Below are 20,297 nucleotides of genomic sequence, written 5' to 3' on the forward strand. Positions count from 1 at the left end.
TTAGAGAAATATTTCACCATCCAACCAACCTTACAAATTCAATGTACAAAATACAACTAGTTCAATACATATATGAATTCAGTTTACACACGCTTAAAAACACCCAAAAAATATACCCAAATATTGATTACACCATTATAAGTTTCTAATATAGGATTTATGAACGTATGTAAAAGGATCATGCTCTTACAATCAGTGGAGACCAACCTAATAAACATAAACTGTCGCACAAAAAATGGCGGAAAGTTGAATGAGCTGCCAATTCAGAATTTGCAAGTACCTGTAGAAAAAATAATTTGCGGTATTAGAAGTTTAACCACAAATAGGTCATAACTTAGCAATTAACATCAATACAGAACCAGCCTTTATAGCTGAATGTAAGATTGTTACAAGAGGTTATTTGACCACAGCGTAATATAAATTGTCTTGACTTGGTCTTTGAGTAGAAGAATAAATAGGAAAAAAGAGAAAGTGTATAGCCTAAAAGATGTAACCTACACCAAGTAATGGGAAATCTAAGAGAAGCATGAAAATTATTTGGTTGATGTACTTTTAAAGACACGGTGTAAGGTGAGTCAGTGACATGAATTCATCAGTTTATACCTAGGATTAAACATTCTGGAAACTCTTAAGTGTCCACCATTCCAACTTGTTTTACACTTTTTCTTTATATAATTGAGTATTCCATAAAACTTAAGAACCAAACATCCCTAGACAAACAAACAAGTATCACCTTGTAGTTTTGGTGTTCACTACCAAACTTGATTACTAACGGACTTCGGCCTGATCAGCAAATAAAAATTAAATCATACATCATATTTAGAAAGCAAACTTCAGACAGTATACAGAATCATTAATATGTGTCATTCTGAGTTGTGACTATGATTTAAACAAGTAACGGTTAGAAACAAATTGTTGCAAGTATGGATATACAACAAACTGGGTAAAGCTCATACTATTGTATTCATGACTATGCATCATTGGGTTATTGCCTCGAACAAATAACTATTAAACAAGTAATAAAGCTTATGCTGCAATGATGATAAACTCAAACCCAGTTACCTTGAAAGATAAAGCATGGTTCCATTGGATGTTAATCTACGATGTGTTCCTGTTACATAACAAACAAAACGAATAAGTAATGCCTTACCTTAGACTTTAGTTACACACATAAGGGACTAACAAGGTAACTTTCAGCAAAATTCAACCAGCTGTTTCATCAAAGTAACAAAAGAAAAATTTACCTGCACATTAAGAAATTTCCAAGGTTGAAAATCCATGATCTGCATTTTTTACTAGATATGATTATGATGCTAAAAATTGGCAATCAAAAAGAAAGAGGAAAAGAATGGTACTTGATAAACTTAAGAACTTAACTAATGAATTATGATGGGGGGTCACTCTTAAACACTATGGAATCACTCACATGGATGTTTTAAGTCATAAGGAGCTGACACATGCAGAGGTTTCCATAGCTCAAAAACCTGAAAGCATACAAAATGGAAGTAAAAAGGTGTACCAACTATGATAGTAAAATATGAACACATCCGAAGTCTTAACCAAAACTATTCAAGCACTGGGACCATCTCAGTTTTAAATACAAATCTAAAATGAACTACAACATCTACAAAGCATAAACCTAATCAGTATAGGATGCTCGGGGAGGAAAGCACAAACTTCAACCAAGCTACCACAGACCGAAGAACCCATCCAACAGAAAGGAGAGATTCGTCCCGGTAGATTTACACGCTCTTTGTTCTATAATACAATACACTTGTGTAAGTTTCGGAAGCCTATTTTTCTAGATGTATTGACACATACAAGTAAATAATGAAAAAAAAGCAAATCAAAACAAAAAGACTCCAATAAAAACATACAAACAGAAATTATATACTTACACTAGTCCAATATACTAACAAAACATTAACCACAAGAAAGAAACAACACCAAAATTAGAGGATGCCAAGTTTGATAGCTTGAACCAATTTTCAAAGCAATTGAACTAAACCACATAGATCAGTGCAAGATGATAGAATCCAACAAACAAAAGATTGAAAAATTAAACTAAGATTTTTAGATGATTTTTCTAGGAAATTTAAATTGTAGACTCAACGAGTACCACTGCCTCCATGATTAACGAAGATAGAATAAGATGTCCGTGCGCACTACTAATTATTTAACCACTAGCCAACAATCCATACAAATATTACGCAGCCAAGAAACTAACTCCATGAACAGTATATATATACTTACATTCAATCTGCATAAAACATTCCACCACTACTGCACGTGATCACAAAAATCTAAAGATGACAAAGATAGGCTTCACATTGTTTCTCAGTAGTGAATGTAAATGGCTAGTTATAAAATGATACTCTTGCTACTGTTTTTTTGATAGATTTTCTTGTCCATCTAATTATCTGATCTAACTCTCGGAAACTAGAAATTAAGAAGACTCAAATTGATATGAATGGTCCCATCTCGAAATTTACAACCATCTAAAATGCTCAATCCTATGCATGTTATGTGGCTACAGCAAAGAATGATTTTAAGATTATGAGCTAAACATGCTACCAAATTTCCACAAGTAAAAATGGCATCTCAACATAAGTCAGTGGAACCCCACAAGATAGAGTTTCTAAATACAAAACTAAACTAAAATCAACCAATTCATATAAAAATATGTAAGGAACTTAGTAGCCAGGAACGTCAAAGGCTATCCGGTATCTCCGTGAGATCCGCAGTTCTCCGTTCCCAAGTGAGAAACGTGTTAGGAGCGCGTTCCTAGCATGCAAAAAACGCGTTCCCAACATTAAGAACCGTGTGATTTCCTAGCATGAATGAAGAGAACTGTTGGTATTTGATTTAGGGTTTGCTTTCTTTACACAGCAGCGGAGGCGCAGTTTGGTTTCATTCTTAAAGGAGAAATCTACACTATTTATAAAGATACGTCCATTGAGATTAGGGTTTAACTTATTACCCTTGATTATCCAATCTAACTGCTGCTGCGTGTCCATTAACTGCCCGTAGTTGCTCACCAACTTGTGTGTTATTGTGACACGTGAAATATTTCCCTTTCAAAACCATACGGGATCTTTAATTGCATCAGTTAAGTGTCCTTAAACGTTGTTCTCCGTAGATGATTGATCCAACATAAGAAAACTATCCTCTGAAGTGGATTACCCATTACTTTACAACACAAACACCTGATGTTACCCCTCCATCCTCCCCTACACCTCCAAGTTCACAAGAACAAGAAACACTAGCACAAATGCGAGTTCAGAGAGTTCAGAGTGCTCGTAACAAACACAAGAAGCAAAAGAGGTCAATGAATGAGATATATTCCTGCACTTAAGTCACATTTTCTAAATATTTATGTACTTGTCTTATTTCTTGATTACAATATTGGAAAATTGGTAATATAACTAATATTTCTGAAAAAATATAATTCACGCTCCCAACTCGCTTCCGCCCTCGCTCCCGATATCGTTCCCGTACCTGGCTACTAAGGTTAGGAAAGCTATAAGAACACTTAACCTCTTTTTTGTTCTTTCAGGAAACTTATCGAACACATGGTGTGCAGTTGTGTTGGTGTAGGGAGATGTGTTTTCCATGGTCATATTTACCTCCTCCAATAGCTTCTTCACCTGTGAAGTTGAATTTAACAACAACCCATCCGATCTTATTTACCTCCTCCGATAGCTTCTTCACCTGTAAGTCTTTTTTTTGCTTAATTTTCACCTGTAAGTCTTGAGCACAAGGATTCACAACAGTAAAATGAGGGCTAGCACCATTGAACTATGCATGAGAAAAAAATGCATCAAGAATGGCAGATACGAACCATTGATATGAAGACCAATTACTCAAAAACCTTAAATAAACAAAACCAACTGATCAAAACCTTTTTTAAAAGAAACTAAAATCAAATTTAAGGGACATGACAATTGGCTCATTGAGACATTTTATCAAACAGAAGAAGAGCAATACTGTTTCTCTTTCTTTTGGCAAAAACCATCGAAGTAGTAATGAAAGAAATCTGAGGAAAAAGAAAAATTAAGTCAAATAAACAAGATACCAGACCCTAAAACATGATAATAAACAAAACCCATAAGTAATATTCAAACAAAAACACTCAAAATAAAATCAAATTCAACGAAAACCTCTGTGAAGTACAAAATTGAAATTTTAGTGTGTCTTGCCAAGCATAGTTAGATGAAGTTGACTCCTCCAGGTTGATGGAAAACAAAAACTCAATAGAAATTACTATTAAACAAAACCCCTGTAAGAAATCTGAGTTTATGAAAAAAGCCTAGCAATATTTGATTTATCTTCCACTATCAGCACAAATCTGTAAACAAAACCCAAAACCCCAAAAATTAATCGAAGAACAGATTATTTCACAAAAATCGTTTCTTAAGAAAAAAAAACAAACAATAAAACTGTAAATCTCATTAAGCAGTATGAATCAAACTTATCGCTTTTTCTATCTGAGAAATTTACGGATCTGGATAATATCAAAGCAGAATAAGAATCATGAAATAGATGGAGTAGATGGATTGGAGATCTGTTAATTGTTTTGGTTCATGAAGATCTGTTGGTTTATGTGAGATAGCAGATGGATTAGAGAGATGAAGAAGAAAATGATTTTGGTTCATAAGGATCTGTTCGTGATATAGAAGATGGATGGGAGAGAAGAAGAAGAAGAAGAAAATGGTTAGTTTTTATTTTGAGTAGAATTTTGGCTTGTGAAGTGCTTCGGAGAAAAGAGAAACATCAGGCAGAAAAAGATAGATAGGCTAGGCTTTGTAGGTGAGAGAAAAGGGGAATCAGAGCCGTTAGATCAATGAGATTTCTCAATCCCCAAAAATACCTAGAAAAATATACCACAGAAACAATACTACATATATTGTCGTTGTATGAGTCAACGAAAGTCTTTACATAACAGCAGTTTGACTTTAGTCAATAACAATATGAGAGTGTGGTTGTCCAAGTCAACTAAAGTTCTGACACAACGACATATTGACTATAGTCAGCCACACTTTCCATTGGTAGCAGTTTCCCGATATTTATTTTGTATCGTTTCATTGTCTCTGATAGGCCTTTTTCCACTATATATCTGAAAACCGGTCTAAAGTGATAAGTTGAAGATTTGTTCTTATAGGTGGTAAAAGATCCAGGCTTCTCATCTAAGTGAGTATAAATGTTCCGAATTATGAAGTTTGCTCGCTTTGTCTGTTGTAAACATATTTTCAAGCCTTAATCTTTGATCTAAAGGAAATCAAATAGGCTTATATGTTAGAGGCAGATTGGTATGAAAAGTCTTCATTGAGGTTGAAGCAACTCTTAGGATGTAAAGAACGTCAGCTAAGGGACTCAATTACGTAGAACCTTGTGAGGTTCAAGAGACGTAAAGAGTGCGACTGTAAGTGAATTGCTTGAAGGGTGGATTCAATTTCAACTACATTCCAGTCCGAAGTCTGGTAGTAGGCTAGTGTCTGTAGCTGCTTTATATAGTTTGGTGTTCAAATCTGGACATGATCCCGGGGTTCTTCTGCAGTTGCGGTTTCCTCGCTAACAAAACTTCTAGTGTCTTGTATTTTTCCTTTTCCGCGTTATATTTTTTATCTTTATAATTGAATTTACGAGAGTTGTACCTATTCAATCTTAGTAGATACGTCCGTCTAAGTGTGATCGATTGCGATACTTGTTTCTTATAAAATTTGTATCTTGAAAGATAGATAATAAGTTTAATTACTTGGCAGAAATCCGATTGAATTATTTGGATACGACTAGATTGATCTTGGATATTGATTTTTGAGATCGTCCATCTACTTTCTAACAATCGGGTTCACAGATACTTTGTCTTATACATACTGATTGAGAAGAGGTAGAGATATAAACTCTATATACATATTTCAAGGATCATTAAGTTGGTCTGCTTGCAATTATGTAAGGTTTTTTCCATACAGGTTGCCGAACGAAAAAATTGGTGGTGTACTTGGTACCCTCTCCTTTTCAAGTGCAACAATAGTAGAGTAACGAAATGCATGCTATTGAGAGAGCAACCAAACTTACAACATTATATAGTAACCATAAAATCAGTTTTGATAATATAGTTATATCTTTGTAGGCATTTAAGACATACACAAGTTTACTGGCTAGAGGACTATTAGGACATGCCAAATATGTCACTCGAAAATACTATATGATGAGAAGATCACAACCAACTTTCTTATACAAAAACACTTGGAAAAACTAAAAATATAAAATGCTTAAACCTTGCTACTCTACTATATGGTACCAGTAATCAAGATGAGCCATGTTAATATTGTTTTTAAACCATTTCTCTCTACTTTTTTGAACTCGTCCTGCATAACATATATAACAACACTATTTATTATACACTGAGATACGCAATAGATTCAAAGTTGGTGACACTAGGGCACCCAGTATGACATGTTACAGAAGTAAATATTATCAAACAGTTCCATATTATTAGAAAGGAAACCAAATCTCAAGTATTGTAAGGCTTTACTCTATCATAGGAATCCTTTCGACAAATTATCGACGACAAACAATTATCTTCCATCAATGGAAGCTCTTCAGTTGTTACCTCATTAGATGTGGCATTATCCCAAGCAAGAAAATTGGCTAACATTGAAAGCATGAAGTACATACATATTATAATAACTCTGTTCATATCCCAATTTTGATATGTGAGATTAATCAATCTTGATACATGACAACTAGTTGACAGCTATGTTGGCGTGGATATTACATGTAGGTGAGAGGTAAAATTTTACGTTTTTCCATGTCATTACATTAAAATAGCAAAAATAAAGGGAAAAAATACAGGGTAACTTGATTCCCATACTCTGATAAAAAATGAAAGAAAAAGAAACTTGGTTCTCAAATAAACCTAACTTCAAACATCTTAAACATATGTTTTATTCTCCATGACACCATAAATTCAAAAGTATATGTTATTTATATTGGGTTTGAATCCTAAAGAAGTTTGATTTCTTTTTTCTGGGGGAACATGAGAAATTCCTCACTAAAGTTCTGAAAAAGAAAGAGTTATTAATAATTTCATTTAGCTGAAAGAATAAGCTTCTTATTCTTATATTCTAACTTCAATAATCAAATCAAATTAAAAAGATCTGTAATAAATGAAACTTTTGTTATAGTTTTCGCATGTGCCATGGGGTTGTACATGTTAGAGCCGCCACAACAACAGTCATTGATATAAAAATACCTATTAACCCTCCACGTCAACTTTTTTGTCAAGCAATTGTTATGTTAAGTATATTTTCAGCGATGTTGTCAAGTAGCTGTTATGTTAAGGTAATTTACATTTTCAAAGATTTATTAGTCGAAAGAATTGGACAGAGACAAAGTGAACGTGTACTCTTATCTATATTATAAGGGAGAAGGGTGTATGTCTATGAGTCAATTAAGGCCATTGATTTCGGTCATGTGCGACAGCGATTTATTGTTGGATGTTTTACTCGAAGTCAAACGTGACCGTTGATTTTATGCATCTTATTATTTTGGACGTTAGAGATTATGCCGCGGCCCGAGCAAAACTAACGTTAATCTATATAGAGGCCACTTGACCTAAATACGGTTTAGCGGTCGATGATCATTATCGGAATCTTTAATTTCATATAAGCCACCACCGTCTTCTTCTTTATCAAAAAAAAAAAACACAATCTTCTTTCCTGCTCCGTGTCTTCTCCTTCTGTTCACAGCGAGGGATATTTATACTATAAATCATCGAAAAGAATGCAATTAAGAAATTAGGAAATAGGTGTTTCTACGTGGGGTGAATTTTCATCAGCGATATTGAGTATTATATATTTTTTGTGTAATCCTTAGTTGTTTGCATCTTGATCAGCGTACGGAAATTTAATTCGAACTAATATATATTTTCTTTTTACTCATAGAGATCCTTTTTTATTGTCGGATTATTTTAGAGTGTTAGAAAGGTAAGATTAAGAGGGGTTCTTGCTGGGATGAAGAGTTTAAGATTAGATGTTTTTAACTTATAGTTTATTTCTGAATGAATGTTTTAAGTGGAGTACATGATTAAAAAAATTAAGTTATTACTGATGCATTTAGTGGATTATATAGTTTGTTAATATTTTCATAGTGATTTAATAGTTTTATTTGTCGATGTAAAACCAAGGGTTAGTCGGTGTAGATTTTTAGTTAATGATTCATGTTGCTTTTTTATTATTTTTTGATACGTGTTGCTTTGCAAGCTATAGTGCATACTGCATAATAATTTGTTGTGAAAAGAAGGGATCTGTTTGATCTTAATTTGTTGTCAATTTATTGCTTGGAAATAGTACATGTATGTTTTCTATGTATTTGTATTTTTCAATATGCACTTGTGAGGTAATATTTTAGGTCTGAACTTAATGAATTGGGTTTTGCAGTTCTTAATGATCGAAATGTGGAGAATATTCTTAATGCTGGACAATAAATTCATTTAAATTTTGGTTGGAGAAGTTTACGGATGGCGACGTTCAAATGCAATAAATAACGAAGATGTGGAAATGCAACTCTTCTAACAAAGTTACTCATTAGACAGGCAATATAGTTGTGTTGGGAGCTTCAAACTATAACAATTTTTATAGGTACGTATTTATAGATTGTCAGTCATACTTCGGAACCTAATCACCCGACCGTTTTTTGTTTACATCCTTATTTTCCTTTCAATGAAATGGAAAATAACTTGATAGGGAATTAAACTAAATTATTTTCCTCCCAGTGAAATTGTTCTGATATAGGTGTGTAAATTTAATTCGAGGTATGCCAAACAACCTGAAACTAAAGTATAAATGAGTTGAAATTAAGAGAGGTATAATTGAGTTGAAATTAAGAGGATCTTGAAACCCATTTATCTTAAACAGGTTTGGTAACACAATTTAGACCTTGCTTATCAGATATTTATGTTTGCGTACAATGATATTTTCACTGCCAACAATAGTGTTTTTGCTGTTGCTTTTTATTGGATTTTTTTATATCATCAAGAATATTGTTAATTTATCCCCTAAGTCGAAATATCGTAAGCCTGTACGCAGTATACTTTTGTAGCTTGTACTGTGGGATATGTGTGTGAAATACAATAGTATTTGGAGATACTCGGCTTTCGATTGATTAGTGTGGTATCGCTAAGAGAGACTAATCATCATATTTTTTTACATCTAAGGCAAAGTTTACACTTCTCCAATGTGCGCTGCGGATATGAAGTTGGCCATCATCTTCAGGGTGCCTGTGGGAGCACATCAAGATTTGAGTGCATAAAACTTTTGGTAGATGTTGCGCCATCTGATGCGTCTTCATTAATAACATCAGGCTCTGAAATAGAAGGAAAAATGCAGAGCACATGGGGAAAAGGAAGCTCTCTAAAATTTTGCATGCATTATGGTTGTCCCTTTTTGTGATTTTCTTCTGCAAATGTATGGAATAAAAGGATTTCACGTACATTTTCTATTACGTAAATTTTCTATTTTGTTAACGGACATGAATACTTGAGCCCATCTATGCAGGACTTATTCTCTTTCCAGGTACCGAAAAAAAGGCTGAGCCACGGTCGTTAGGCCGGGTGATACCTAGTAGGGATATATAATACTAATGCAGATTCTCCCTCATTGAGAAATTTTAGGCGAGCATCGTTCCTTGGTATGCAATAAGGTCTCTACCCTAGTCGTTAGTAATACAACGAATCATACACGTACGATACGCAAATTTTTCCGTATTATTCTGGACCGTATAATATTCCCGTATTACTGGAAAGGTAGGTTCATAAACGAGGACTAATCCACCAAAGTGTTAGTTATTTGATGATTACGGTATATATTTTATACGATATATAAGTATTTTATTGTAAATCTTAATATCTTGACATATGTTAAAGATTGTTTTTTTCTAATTAATTGATATATGTCGAATTTTCAGTATTGAACTCACTTTCGTAAATCGAATTATACACTTACGTATGCCGTTGACCGGATTTTTAACCGAATTTAATTTTTCGGTCTCTACCATAAGGCGTTCCATACTATGCCGAATCCCGAATTACTAACTACGGTCTCTACCATAAGACGTCTTCATGATCGAATTTTCAATATTAAACTCACATTCGCAAATCAAATTATACACATACGTATGCCGAATCCCGAATTACTAACTACGGTCTCTACCATAAGGCGTCTTCACGGTCATCCATAGACTGACAGACATCCGCCGGGTCCAGGTAAATTATTTGGTTTGTGTGTGTAACCTTTGTGCAAGGAGCTCTTGTAAGATATAGCACCAGTGGTCTAGTGGCTTGCCACGGTAGAGACCCGGGTTGGATTCCCGGCTGGTGCATACTACTATTTTTTGGATTTCTCTCCATATTAGATTCTCAGGCTTAAAGTGAAAGCCCACTTGGATTTTTGTCCTACCTTTTTCTTTTGATGAGTGAAGATGATTTATTGATGGTAAACTACGAATCAGAAATCAAAAACGAGAAGAGATGCAGAAAAGAAAAAAGAGTACAAAAAGCTTTAAAAATTTAAAGATTACAACACAATCTAAGATGAAAATAGAGCTTCCCAAATTAAACTTCCAACTGATTGTTCACTCGGCTATTAGGGACAGGCCCAAGAGATAGAGACGTCCATATTAGATTCTTCTCGTCTTCTAAGAAAAAAAAATAGGATCAGTGCATTCCAAATTTGCCGAGAGAAAGTACAATGTAACAAGAGATGTGTCACCCATTCGAAGAAAAAAAAGAAGAAGATATGCGTCGAAGTTTCATCAGAAGTTCCGCACAAAGTGCATTATACCAACCTACTGAGCATGTTAGCATTTTTCAGTCTATCAAGGCAAAAGAAACATCTTTGTTGGAACCTCTAGCATGGTAAGAAAATGACACAGTGATTTTTTTTCATTTTTGAACAGATAACTCTAGCAGCATAGCTCAGTAAAAATTGCAACAAGAAATTATCAGAGACGTCAAAGATTCTGTTACTGTTTGGGACTCTATTCTGCACAAATTTCAACAGCGGTTTGCTACTTGGCAGAGAAGATACCTGTCAAAGGGTGGAAGGCTTATGCTTATACAAGGTGTGTTATCTAGCTTGCCCATTTATTATTTATCCCTCTTTCAAATGCCTGCTTCGGTAGAAAAACAAATGGTCACTATAGTAAGGAAATTCTTATGGGGATCTTCTAACTCTACAAAAAAGAAAAGTTGGATAGGATAGAAAAAGATTAATTTACCTAGTTAGATTAAGAAATTGAGGCTACTCAACAAAGTAAAGTCGAAAAGGAAGAACATACAATAGTATCACTTTATTATCTTATAGGAGCTAACAAATAGTGTGAACACATAAATCACGAAGCCATCTACGTGTTCACAAACAATATTCGCATACATCCTAATTTTAGAATTGTACGTCGTATGCGTAAATGGGATGATTATATAGATTCATCGACTCGAAGCCTTCGGGCTTGTCATTGTCTAGTCGAATATTATCATAAATAATGTTCGTATAAAGGAATAAACCAAGAATCAAGTATAAATGTAAAGCATATGAAGTTTAACGCTGAATGTAAGGTGCTGAAATGTAAATAAGACAGATTTACGTGGTTCGACACTAAGGCCTACATCCACGGGGCTGGTGTTTCACTATGTATTGAATGGTTACAAAGATAGTCGAATGACTTTAGTGTATACATAGGTCTGCGGAAGTAGGGGGATTACTTACTCTTCCTATTTCTCTCTCATATATTCTCCTATAATTGCTTTCAATTGGTCGACCCCCTTTCTCTCTTAGTGGAGAGGGGTATTTATAGGGTTGGAACGTGGGTCACATTTCTGAGGCGCCATTGTAATCTTATCTTCTTGTGTTTTGTGCCTATTGCGCAGAGGTCTTCGGCATATGCTGCGGCCTGAGCTTGAATACGAAGGATTATCCTCGCCTCTTCCATGAGCCGATTGACACGTGTATATCTCTTTGGTATTTTATGCGGGTAGATGGGTGTCTGCTCGTGTCAGACAAGTGTCTCTTTGTCTGGTCACATCTGTGTCAGCCAAACTTCCTCTCGGCCGTTGATATGGGATCTTCCTCGGGATTGGGTGTGATAACACCCAAGGGGTATTATCTGGTGCTCCTCTGAGCCATCATACCTCTGTGATCCTCTGTCCTTGACCGTCAGATCTGCTGACCGGTGGCATCTTCTGATGAGATGCTTGGTATCATGTTTTGATATCTTGTTTTGCATGCCTTCCATGTGTCTCTTTCTGTACACGTGGTGGATGATGAAAGGTGTACATACAATTTTCCCCTCTTCTTCTGACTTGGGCGTATTTTGTAATTTTGAAGAAGAAAGGTCGTCCTACACGTTTCCCACTTTGCGTTAACTTTCCCCGTAACTGCTCCTTGGTACGAGGAGCAGTTATTGTCTTCTCTAGCTTCATAAATAGGAAAGAGAATGTGAAAAAAAACTTTTATCCTCTTCTTGTCAGTGTTCATCCTCTTCTTGTTTTCTATTCTTGTTCTTTAGTCATTTATTATCATCATTCTTGTGAGGAAGATAACAGCATTCAATTTTCTGTTTCTTTCGTTCTCGATTGTTGTTGCCCATGTATCTTTTGATATCTCCGATCCTCCTTTCTTCGATTGTGGTTGGTGCTCGTCGTCCTCTTCTATACAGGTATGGGGTTTTTCATTAGCTGTTCATCATTGATTTATCTATGTATCTACCCATTTGTCTCCTGCTGCTGTATTCTTGGTTTTGTGATGAAGAACATACATGTCGAAGCATATATGTTTGCCCCTGTTCTTTGTTACAACGTCTGTATCTAAGTACTATCCCTGGAGTTGGATGGAGTATTTTTTTAGTTCTTAGGGTTTTTAATGTCTATCCAGATGAACCATCAATTATGGGTTTTTTGATCTTTAGTGATCTCCTCGTATTCTTCTCTAAACTGTTTTTGTGTTTCCTTGTAGATATGTCTGATCGTCGGCGGGCTCCTTACCAAACCCCGCCGTCTAGTCCGCCAAGATCCCCTCCGCGTCGAGATTCTGACAGATCTCCACTTGGGAAGGTCCTTACAAGTCTTCGCAATCGGATCCTCGGGGTCATAGGGTTTCATCTTCCTCTGGTGCTAAGGTTGTGCCTACTAAGAAAGGGGATGTGCCGAAGGGTCCTTCTGGATCTAGGTATGCTGTTAACCGCGCCCCTTCTCGTCCTCGTGAAGATTCTAGAAGTACGCAGGCTCCTCCTCGTGATGACTATAGGAGTACGCGGGCTCCTCCTCCTCGTACAGAAATAGTGGATGTTCCGCCCCTTCGTTCAATGGATCCTCCTTCAGTGCCTCCGCAGAAATCTTGCCGCCTCCTCCCGCGGTTTCTTTCAAAGAGAAGTACTCCAAGGGTACTATGTCGAGAGCTGATCCGTCTAAAAATATTCCTTCTAAAAGGAAAGCTTCGGAATTGAGTCCTACTTCTGATTCCGCAGACGAATAAGAAACTGTCCCCGTGATACGCATCATTTCAGTTGGTAAGAAGAAAGTCACTTTCAAGCATATTGATCTTGAGATGTTCAAGGAAAACCATGAACTTCAAGCTTTTGAGGTTCGCTTCTATGCCCCTGATGATGGTATCACTTACGTTCTCCTTGCTAAGTATCAGTTTGACGAGTTTCATTTGTTGACTACGGTTGGAGCCTTCGAGGCGGGTGTCATGTTGCCCCTATATAAGTCGGGTGACTCCTTTTATTATGACGTGTTGGCTAGTCGCGAAGGCTCTTCCACGAACACTCATAATCGTTCTGTGTCACAACTATCTGGGAATTATCTTCGTTCACTGAAGGAATGTTAACTGCGAAGCAAGGGAGAGACTGTGATGACCTGCTATGTTCCAAATCCTGCTGAGATAGAGTGGTACACTCCTCAGAATTTTAACAGTTCTTTTGGGGATTATGTCAACAGTAGAAACCGTAAGACGTGGAGTGTTAGTCTTCGTAATATTGATGCTCCCCGTGGTGAAATTCGTCTTTTGAGTGAGGTGAGTGATGCCAAGCTGAAGTATGTTCCTGGTACTTAGGGATCTGCTAAACGGAAACTCTTTCCTGCTCGTGAAAGGATTAAGCGTGACCATGATTATGAATGGCATGCTATTGTTATTGAGGTAGTTGGTCCTTGGGCTTATGGATGGATTCCGGGTCCACGCGGTTGGCGTCCTTCTGAAAATAACAAGCCTCGTGAAACTCCTCCTGCTCGTTATGGAGATTTCTGTCCTTGGCGTCCGAATTTCGCGGGCATGAATTTTCCTTATGCTCTTGATGTCGTTGATGGAGATGAGGAGGAGGGTTCTGATGCTACCCATCTAACGAAGGGTGCTGCTGCTGCCAAGGTATAGTTTCTTCTTATATTCTCTATTATATTTGCCCCTTTTTCCTTGCTTGAAATAATTTTCATTTTTGAAGTGAGGGAAAAAAATGAGCCTTTGTGGGATGTATACTGGTTTGTAGGTGTCGAAGAAGAAGAAACTTGGACCCAAACAATCTTCGACTGTGGTTACCGGTGAGGCTGAGGTTTATGAGGAGGTGACGAGTCCCGTAAACGAAGGGTATGGTGAGGATGAAGAAATGTCCGATGGAGAAGAGCGTACCGACACTTCTCACCCTGATGACGAAGGTGGTAATGCTGAAGAAGAAGTTGTCGCGGGTGGTGATGGTGAGTCTGAGGGTAATATTATCGTTGGTGGTACTGGCGGGGGTGGATCTGCCCCTGTTGGCGATGATATTATTGGTGTGGGTACTCTGCCCGTTATTTCCCCTGAATTTTCTTTCGGTAGGATATATTCCTCGGGGGAATCCTTTGATGTGAATGCTGCCATGGGTCTTGACGAAGATTTCTCATTGCTTTCCCCAAATGATGATTGGGATGTGCTTGGGAATCTTGGCAAAGAAGGTACCACTGACCAGCAAGCTGAGAACGCAGGTGGTCATGCTGAGGGTGGTAATGTCGAGACTTGCGCGGGTGAGGAGATAACCGCAAAGGGGAAGTCTGCGGTTGAGTCTCCTTCAGAGGATTTCCCTTACTCGGTAATGCCTGAAGGTGAAGATGCCATTTTGGCTTAGCTTAAGAAGAAGAACCTGACGTTCGTCCCTAACCCTGCCCCAGTGGTCACTGGTGAGAAGAATTCCGACGCTTATACTCGTCGGATGATGAAATTGTCTTCTGAAGCCCGCGTTGCTGAGATGTGGGAGAAGAATCTGAGAGTTTCAGGATCTAACCTACTGGTTGACCCTCCCTCCTCTGTTGTTGATATGATGGCCATAACTGATGGGTACCAATACGGTTTTCCCCAGCAGCGTGTCTTAGAGGTGAATCCTTGTACTTTTTTTTCTTCATGATATCCGAACATTGTATTCTTCGTGATATCTGATCCCTTTGGTATAATAATGTTTGTTGTTTGTGACATAGATGATGAGGAGCGAACATTGTAACCAATTCTTCAAAGCAAAGTCTTTAAAGTTGGAGGCCAAGCTTCTTCATAGAGAAGAGGAACTGTCTGCGGCTGAAGTGGAAATAAATGAACTGAGGGGCCGTCTGAAGGAAAAAGAACAGCTGGGTAACGCTGAGGAGAGTATTCATTCAGAACTTGCTATAGTCCGCAACGAATTGGAGCAGACTCGTATAAATGTCTCGTCCTTCACAGGTTCGTATTTTACGGATCTTTCACTCCTCGTGATTCCCTATCTGTATTTTGGTGTTCTGTCTGAGTCTCCCCACCCTATCTTCAGTGGGTGGAGTCCCCGAGCTGATATGGCTTCGGAAAGAAAGGGAACGACAGAAATTCCGTATTGCAGAGTTGGTGGGTAAGTTGAAAAGCGAAGCCGTAAAGTGGAATGCTCGTGCTGATGAGCACAACGCTTTAACAGCTGAGTGGCATGAAAAGCGAACACTGATGGTTGATATGAAAAATAAGTACAATCATGACCGTTGTCTGTTTAATGGTACACTGCTATGGACGCGTGACAACCTGCGTGATGCTCGAGAACATGCTTCAGACTTAGAGGCTAGAGTGCGCTTTTTGGAAGAAGAGTTACAACAGGCTCGTTCTTTCTTCGGCCCCGGGGTTAGGGATAGTATGCTGCGTCTTTCCGAGGAAAGAGATAATGCTAGGGACGAGGTTGGTGCTCTTAGTAAAGCCCTAGCAGCGTCTCGAGTTGATGTTGCTTGCCAAGTGGAATCTGAAAGAGATCTTGAAGTGAATGTGTATCGACTCCATAAAAGGATGGGGGAGATGAATGACGAAGTCAACCATCTCCGTCACTTGGATTCAATGAAGCAGGTAGACTTAGACGCGAGTCAATTTGCTCTTACGAACCTTCAAACGGATTATAAGAAACTATCCGACGAATATGACTTTCTTGATGAGGCTCGGGACGCAGTTGTCAATGAGTATGAAGAGGCTTTGGATAATGTCGAAGGTATAACCTCGTTTTATCGAGTGTGATTCTGTTATTTCTTCGTTTTAACCCCTTGGTATTTCTTGTTTTCAGCACTCGAGGGACAGCTTCACGCAGCAAATGATGAGCTTAAAAAGACTCAATCTGCCTTAGTGCAGCAGGAAGGACAAGCCAACTATTTCAAAGGGTTGGCCGCATCTCGTGAGGAAGCAGCGGAGATTTCCTCCAAAGAGGTGGAACGCCTATCTGCATTGCTGTCTCAGGCCAACCAGCGGACCGCTGTTATCACTTATAAAGCTCGATGTCAGTTGGCTGAAGAGACCAACAAAGTCCTAGATAAGATTGAACTTGATCTTAAAGTCGAACATGGTCTTGTCAAGAATTATCCGCGTCGTCCCCTTCCCGCTCCCTTGCCTGGTTCTTCTGGGCCCTCTTCAGGTGGTAGCGTACCTTCATCTCGCAGAGACAACCCTGTTGATGGAGCTGTATCATCTAAGTAGATTTCTTTTATTAGTCATAGAAAGTTGATCCTTGTTGATTATATAATTTCGGATCATTTTTTGATGTGTTTCCTGCTTTATCTTATTTGCTGAATCTTGTAATCAACTCTTTATGAAATGGATCATCCTTTTGGCATACCTGTGTTATCAATTCATCTTTTTATTTTAAGTATTTTGAAGTGTTAAACTATAAATAACTTGCTTTGTAAAAATTTGAGAGTGTTTGGGTGCGACACCGAAGGTAAATACCTTCGTGATCGTCTTGCGACCTGACACCCCGCCGGCGAATCCTGGGCCAGAGGATTCCCAAACGGTGGGGGCCGAGGCAGCGTTCTAGGATATGGAATGCTTATTTGAAAATATTTACATGCACCCATTCCGTCGACCCGCTGCCTTAAAATTGGTTGGGTATCTCTTTCTGCTGGGTGCCTTCCCCCTGGTTTTACACTCATAGACACTGATAGGGGAGCCCTGAGAGATTGTAGATTAACTACTTTCCCCAATATTGTTAATTTATCATGTAATGTACATGCGTTCATCCAGCGGGCCTTTTGACCATTTCGTTTTCTTGAAGATTTTCCAAAAAAGTTTGTTTGATTGATAGGTTGAGGCCTGCTACTCCTCGTCCAGAGATAGAAACATGTAAAGCGGTTACACTGCCTTCTTCTTCTGGTATTCTTCACGCAGATGCAAAGCTGCGCTGCTCCTATAGGTAGTGCGGTTTGAGCCATTTAGCATTCCAAGGGTGCCGGAAGACCTCGCCTTTCAGATTGCGAAGATAGTAGGAACCGATTCCCGCAATGTCGTGTATTATAAAAGGTCCTCCCCATGTAGGTGCTAACTTTCCCTATTTCTTCTCTCGTTGATACTGCGGGATTGTTCTTAGCACATACTGCCCTTCTACAAAATTTCGAAGCTTAACCTTTTTGTTGTACTCTCTCGCTAGTCTCCGTTGATAATTTTCCATCTTTTGCAATGTGCTTCCCTCCTTCCTTCCAGGTCGTCCAGTCTCTCTAACATCATGTCTGTTGTGAGATTTTTCTCCCATGCTTCGGTCTTTGTGGTTGGCATGAGGATCTCGTTGGGATGACTGCTTCAGCTCCATAAGTGAGGAGAAATGGGGACTCCCCAGTGGCAGATCTTCGTGTTGTCCTGTATGCCCATAATACATTGTGTAGCTGTTCACACCATCGCCCCTTGTGTTCGTCTAATTGCTTTTTGAGGATAAGGGCGAGGGTCTTGTTAGTAGCTTCCGCTTGTCCGTTGCTTTGAGGGTATATGGGGGTGGACTTGTTTTTCCTTATTTTGAAAGTGTCGAAGAGCATGTCTATGTTTTTCCCCTGTAATTGTTTACCATTATCGGACACGATTTCCGCTGGTATGCCGAACCTGCAAATAATGTTTTGGAATATGAAAGTAAACACGTCCACGTCTCTGATCCTGGCTAAGGCTTTGGCTTCCACCCATTTACTGAAGTAGTCCGTGGCTACTATCAAAAATCGTCTTTTCCCTGATCCTTCGATGAAAGGCCCAACGATATCTATGCCCCATTTTGCAAATGGCCACGGACTATCCACAGAATTCAACGTTGTTGCTGGTGCGTGTATCTTTTTGGCGAAACGCTGACATTCTTCACATCGTCGGGACATTCTTGCAGCATCTTGTATCATTGTGGGCCAGTAATATCCTTGCATTTTTGCTTTGTCGGCTAGTGATCTCATGCCGCTATGATTCCCTGCGTCACCATAATGGATGTCGTTTAGAATTCGATGCCCCTCTTTCCTGGATAAGCAACGTAGTAACGGTCCGAGGAAAGATTTCTTGTACAGGATCCCATCCCGAAGATCATATCTTCCTACTTTGGAGAGTATTTTCCTGGTTTGTTTGTGATCCGCGGGTAAGGTTCCATCCTTGAGAAACGCATGGATCATCATTCTCCAATCATCTTCGTTGTTGAAATCTTCGTCTTGATTTGCTCTTGACAGGATATCTTCTTCGTCAAAATCGTCACGGATGTCTTCTCCCACCTGATCTTCGATATTTTCTTCCACTGTATCTTGATTTGTAGCAAAGGAAAATTGTGATGCAATCGAAGGCTCGTATACCCTTGTTATTTTGATAGCTTCGATACTCTTGTCCTTCAGCATGGATGATATATATGCTAGGGCATCCGCGTGCCTGAGATCCCTTCTGCATAAGTGCCGGAACTTGATGTTCGGAATTTGTGATGCCAATGTTTGGACCAAGGCCATGTAAGCTGAGAGGGTGTCGTCGTACACATTGTATTCGAGCCCTATTTGCCGTATGACAAGCTGCGAATCACTTGTCAGTCTTACATCAGTTACCCCCATCTCTATTATTAAGCGGAGGGCATGTACGACTGCCTCGTATTCGACGATGTTGTTAGTATGCTCTTTGAATTCTAACCTGAGTGCCTGTACGATCCTTTCTCCAGTTGGGGTGGTGATGACAATGCCTATTCCTGCCCCTTCCTTATTTTTGGAACCATCAACGAAGACTTCCCATTGTCTTTGACTCGCGGGTTCGAGGACATCAATGGATCCTCTTGCTTTCCTCGTCGGCTTCTGGTATCCCCTAATCTCTTCATCGTTGTCCAGGGGGAGGTCTGCTAAGAAATCCGCCAAAACTTGGGATTTTTGGGAATGTTGAATTTCATGAATGATGTTGAATTGGTCCAGGTGGGTGTTCCACTTGGCTATTCTACCTACTTTTCCCGCGCTTTTGAGGACTGCTTCCAGTGGTGCTTTGCATGGGACGCGGATGAAGTGAGTTAGGAAATAGGTTCTCAGCTTTTGAGTAGCCCATACCAATGCCAGGATGAGTTGTTCGATCTTCGTGTAATTCCTTTCCGCAGAATTGAGGGTCTTACTGACATAATAGATAGGGTTCTATCTTCGTATTGGTTTTGACCAACACTGCGCTAACTGCGTCTTCTGTCGCTGCTATGTACAATGCCAAAACCTCATCAGGATCAGGCTTCTGCAGGATTGGAATTGAAGCCAGGTGTTCCTTGATTCTTTGGAAGGCTTCTTCGCATTCTGCGGTCCATTCAAACTTACTCCCTTTTTTGAGAATATTGAAAAAATGTTTGCATTTGTCCGAGGATCGGGCAATAAATCTGCCCAAGGCTGCTAAGGACCCATTGAGCTTTTGCACTTCTTTTAAATTCTTCGGAGATGGCATTTCCACTATGGCCTGAATCTTCGCGGGGTCTACCTCAATACCCCTTTTTGTTACCAGATATCCGAGGAATTTCCCTGAGGTGACACCGAAAGTGCATTTTTCTGGATTTAC

The 20,297-nt window shown here is 38.7% G+C and overlaps 1 long non-coding RNA gene across 1 annotated transcript; it reads right to left on the minus strand.

The window, feature by feature from the left end:
- LOC113322574 lies at positions 1-4,760 on the minus strand. The gene is made up of 5 exons (XR_003347212.1): positions 2,981-4,760; positions 1,427-1,484; positions 1,245-1,283; positions 1,063-1,111; positions 1-280 (listed from the first exon to the last, which is right to left on the minus strand). It is a non-coding gene; the product is annotated as an uncharacterized LOC113322574 (long non-coding RNA).
- Positions 4,761-20,297: the final 15,537 nt, after the last annotated feature.

Source organism: Papaver somniferum, chromosome 11, assembly GCF_003573695.1.
Source record: "Papaver somniferum cultivar HN1 chromosome 11, ASM357369v1, whole genome shotgun sequence".
Taxonomy (NCBI): domain Eukaryota; kingdom Viridiplantae; phylum Streptophyta; class Magnoliopsida; order Ranunculales; family Papaveraceae; genus Papaver; species Papaver somniferum.